At 32.1% G+C, this 5,393-nt stretch overlaps 1 protein-coding gene across 1 annotated transcript in view; it reads left to right on the top strand.

The window, feature by feature from the left end:
- Positions 1-1,804: 1,804 nt before the first annotated feature.
- The window catches only part of LOC106468765, a 60,835-nt gene continuing 57,246 nt past the window's right edge, over positions 1,805-5,393 (top strand). The window contains exon 1 of the mRNA XM_022397129.1: positions 1,805-1,890. The gene's annotated coding sequence lies outside the window, so the exon portion shown is untranslated. The remainder of the gene's footprint in view (positions 1,891-5,393) is intronic.

Raw genomic sequence — 5,393 nt, 5'->3', positions numbered from 1 at the left:
TGTACTTTGGCGAATGTTCTAGTTCTTACTAGTTATAGGGTAGGTTGGTATATTTAAGAGGGGAAGGTAATGTGTGTGTAGACAGTGAGTAATTGAACTGCAGTCAGAAGTATTATTGAACGTTCGTTGTTATAGCGTTTGTTTAGCGCGATTGTTGAAGTTGAGTGTATCGGTAAAGTTATATTCGGAAAGAATAAACCAGTTTTATTAAGTAAAGACTTGTGTCGTTAAAGTTTCGTTGGAACGAAGTTACGGAAAGTTAATTAACAAACGGAGACGTGACAATATTTTGGGTTTAGGTGAAACTGAGTCTATTGTCTTTGTGATTATGCATAAGCATTACAAGGCTGTTATATTTTTATATTTATTTCACTTCCAAATTGTACTTGGATATTGCCTAGTCGTTTACCCAGTATCATTACACGTATATAATACCTATAAAACTTTAGCTACTCGCCGATTGTCATAAGAATATAAAAAAATCTTCCAATTATTTTTGTCATACGTAGTTCTTCGTAAAATCAAATAGCACATAATCATCATAAAAAGTTTTAGATATTTTGGTGTTACTACTACGTTTAAACCAAGATTTGAAAGACGTGTAATATTATCAACAATTTTAAGATATTGAGATTTTATGTATTTGTGTGGTTTAGAGCAAAGACGCACTAGACTATCTGCTGTGTCCACCGCGGGGAATCGAACCAGGATTAAAATGTTATAAGTCGTAAACTTACTGCTGTTCCACCAGGGACAAGCTATCCACCCGAAGAAAAATAACAAAAATTTGTTATCAATACCTTTAATAGAAGATTTAATGAATGTGTTATTTTTATAACTTATTCGCTATTTAGATCACAAATTAAAGGGATTTTAGTAAAAGAATGTACAAATGTACTGAAAAGCTTTTCCAAAGTAAGGAATAGCCTTAATGATTCAATTGATTAAGTAAAAGTTAAAAAAGATCTTTTAACTACAACTTTTAACCTTCTATTTTTCATTTTTTTTTGTATCTCCAGTAAGAACCATATCTATAGGAACTTTAAAAAAACGTCGAGTCAATGTTTAATAATTAAACGAATTATCTAACTCATTGTTGTAACGTTGTTCTTTCTTTACGTGGGTTATTTTAGGTTATGTGGTAAAATGTAACGACAACAGATTAGTTCATCCCCCCCCCCCTTTAACATTTCAACAAACTGTCTTCACTTTTACGCTGTTGTAACTTGTAGGTCTAAGTTTACAGATAACTTTCAAATGAAAATACTTCGCTAATAGTGATATGACTATCGTAACAGAAATTTACTTGTGCGGTTTCATGGTTACTCGATCGAGTAACTGAATATACTCGAAAACTAACATTGAGTCAAACACTTCGCGGTCACTCTACTACCGAAGAAAAAAACAACAAAGACTGATCCACTGCTAGCTTAATAATTGACTGGCCCACTAGTATTTATATTTGATGTCTCACTGCTAGGTATTTGTCGAAGTTAATATATTTTCATGACGTCATCTAGAATACTCTAGGTATTTTAGGCCTATTTTTATACTCTTCGATTTTAATGTCATATACTCTCTAGCTAACATCTAAATTAAAACATTGAAAATATAGTTTATGACATAATTATAAATGACCGTGAAAGAAATATTAAAACTATACCTATGCAATTAAATGCATGCAAGTAAATTAAATGATGCGTCATAAAGATATATTTTACTTCTACTCAATCAACTGATTCACACTGGAAATCTTTGAGGTTAAAGTTCATTGTTACGGCTGCCATACAACTAGTACAGAGCCAGTCCTTTGGCAACAAACGACCTTCAGGAAGTTTAGAGTGTTGAAGTATCAGTGTTGTCTTTCTCATGTAATATTATCTACAGAAAGTAAGTTACCACTTATATTTCTTCAAAAATTAAAATTAAGATACTGTCTTTTTGAACTTTTTAACCCTTTTATGGGAATACGCAGGCTTCAGCTAATTCTACGTAGTTTAAGATTTGAGTAGGACATGTTTTAAACCGATTTTATAATAACCGTAACATATGTTTACCCACAAAGAGTAACATTAAAAACCAGTTAACTAATTAACGCTAGTTGTTGTAATATGTAAATTACTCGTATCATATAAGAGTTGAAGATGGCGTTGTGCAGTACAAGTATACTAAATTATTGTTAGAATATCACACATGCTCATACTTGAGGTACATGAAACAATCACGTGCACATACTGTTTACAGGAAAAATTATTTATGCAAGAAAGGTTGTAATGTGTATGTGCTTACTCTTAAAACAAATTTAATAAATAGTTTCTATTTACACAACATTTTGTACGAACTTTCTGCTTTATTTTATATATATATATTTCCCGCCAAATAGTTATCGTTTAATATATATTTGATAATATGATCGGATACCAAGTTTCAGCTAAAAAGGTCTATACATTATTTAGTAATTAATAATAAAATACAATTGAAAAAAATATACTAAGCTTTAACAACTGGCATAAAATTGTTATAATGATATTTGGGCAAACGTTTCAAGTTTTACAGAAGCCATATATATTGATAGTTATGTTTTTAATACTGATTTGTTTCTTTCAAAATAAAAAAATCATTGCTGAAGCAAAAGATCACCGCGTAATAAGTACATGTGATTAATACTGCCTATTCAAATGAAATTTTAGTCAGATGTTTTTGGTCGTTGTTTTATATAACATTTAGCTCGTCAACTAGATAACAAAATGTTAATCTCAATATGCGTCGAAACAGAGTAAGGGGCAGCACACGATAAGGCCCTTTTACAAAGTTCGATAGGTAATCAACCAGAATTGAGTTATTGATCTAGAATAATGAATCACTTTAAAGAGATTAAGATTCTAATGTTAATTTGGTAGCTTGAGATAAGATATGTCGAAAATATAAAATAAAGAGATTAAGATAAAGGCAAATCACGTAAGTTGGCTATTTTGCTTATTTTCATATTGTGTTTTATCCCTCCTTTCCATCATATCTTAGCCCCCTGTTACAACAAAATAAACCAAAATTGCCACTCTAATTATAAAAACTTTCTGAGGGAGCATTCACATGAATCTTTCTAGTTTCCATTTGTTTTAGATAGACGCATTTCTTACTATATCCATTTCCAGTTTTAGCCCCCTCCCTGCCTCACATATATATTTTGTTTCCCTGATGCTAGGCGGTCTTAAGAGATCAGAAAAACAAAAGATATACCAAATTGTGATTATATAATGAAAGTTTTTCGTAAAAACAAAACAAAGAAGGTATTATATCTTTAATTCATATTTGACGTTGTAATAATTAAAATCTATTAGTAGGTTTAATTTAATTAATATAAGGTGAATACTCCTTAAATGATTTATTATTTAATTCATACTTGGAATATAGAAACAGGTTTGAGGTATCAACCTAATGTGTTAAGGACCATAAACTTAGTACTTGGTTTTGTTTGTTTTTACTTCAGTATTCCCTGAATTGTGGTTAACAATAAGATCGCCCCCAGTGGCACAGCGGTATGTCTGTGGACTTACAACGTTAGAAACCGGGTTTCGATACCCGTGGCGGGCAGAGCACAGATTGCCCTATGTGTAGCTTTGTGCTTAACTTCAAACAAACAGATAAACAATAAGATCACAACAGGTTGTTTGTTATGAATTATACGCAAGCTAGTCAACACCACCTACGCCAACTCTTGGGCTACCAACGAACAGTGGTACATTATAACATTATAACAACTCACAACTAAAAACACAAGCACGTTCAGGAACGGGATTCGAACCCGTGACCCTCCAATGGGAAATCTAGGGCATTAACCAACAGGTTTATGACGAAAGTTAGTAAATGAATTCGCGGTTATCATTGTTAAGTTAGTCTTTTTTTAATACAAAAGATAGAAGATGGTGTTGCGTAATCTAGGTTTTGCATATGAACGCCTTTCAAATTACTTGATGTTAGATATGCACAACTGTTTCAGTTTAAGTTAATGCGAGTGTTAATGTTTTAGATAGTTTATATAGCGCGAGTGTTAAATTTAGTTATTTATAGAAGCGATAGTTTATTGGAAGTTTGTTTACGTAACTGTTTCAGAATCATACGTTGGGTATTTCAATAAGTTGTGAATTGGTGATTATTATATTATTGTTTCATGTTACTAGAACCTTCTAAGTTTTTCTCGTTGTTTTAATTGAATATTATTGCATCACAATATCTAGTAGGTGTAGAACATTCTAGACCTCTGTCAGGGTATAATTTTCGACGCGTAGTTCGATATAGATAGATCCAGACTGAGTGATTGCGAGTTTAGCCATAGGCAGCATATAGTGACAGTTTTTAAAGTGAAATTATCACAGATTGTATAGTAATAACATATCAGGAAAAATAATTCGCCTTGTAAATTGTGTTCTAAAGTAATTGAACCAGCCCGTGTGGACTTTGTCAAAAGAGAAACACTAATTTAAAGCTCTGGATACAACAGTGATAACCAACAGTGTAACTGCATTTGTATGTACATTTGACTTGTTTTAATATATTGTCTCAAAATAAGTGGACTGTGTACTGTTTGTTTATTGTTGAAATTTATCACCAACATGTCACAAACACCTACTGTAAAGAATCCGGCCCATAGATAAAACATGACACTTGAATATATAACAGGTTGTTTGCAGTCAAATATCACACATGGCATTGACCACTCTGTGTTCATCTGTGTATCTCATTGCATACTAGAAAATTAATGTCACCAAATTTGGAAAATGACTTGGTTTAACTTTTTAAAATTAAAATAAAGGAGGTGTATATATATGTATATATATATATATATATGTGTGTTTGTATATATATTTATATAGCCTTATGCAGCTAATAATTCAAGCACAAGTTGGAGATATTGACTGAACTTTACAAAACTATGTTCTTACCATATACTGGGTCCCATTTCTGAGTGAGGATCAAGATAATCCCAAATTTCGAAGTCACACACTGTTCTTTCTTTTTTCATCTCGAGAAACGATAGTGACCCCAGCCGATAAAGAAGGGTGAAGCAACTGCCATAACTTTATACATAGGAAAGAAAATTTGGCCAAATCTGGGGTATTGCCATGGCTGACTCAAATACTGGAATGCCACTGTTATTATGCTTCTAAACATTCTTACATCATGTTAAAACAGCGGCTTCATATCCGTTTTGTATTAAGAGAAGTATGGAGCGAAAACAATGGTAAAAGTTATTGTTCACCTTTTCCTTGTTGAAGAGGCAAAACACAGTATCAAAGGAGGACTAATACGAAACAAAATTCCAGTAGTAGATATTAATGTGAATTAAGGTTTGGCAACTGTACCGCATATATTAATGTTACACACACACACACACA

The sequence above is a fragment of the Limulus polyphemus genome, unplaced genomic scaffold, assembly GCF_000517525.1.
Source record: "Limulus polyphemus unplaced genomic scaffold, Limulus_polyphemus-2.1.2 Scaffold3155, whole genome shotgun sequence".
Lineage (NCBI taxonomy): Eukaryota > Metazoa > Arthropoda > Merostomata > Xiphosura > Limulidae > Limulus > Limulus polyphemus.
Note: the sequence above shows the minus strand (reverse complement) of the source record. Positions and strands in the feature narration are given on the sequence as shown.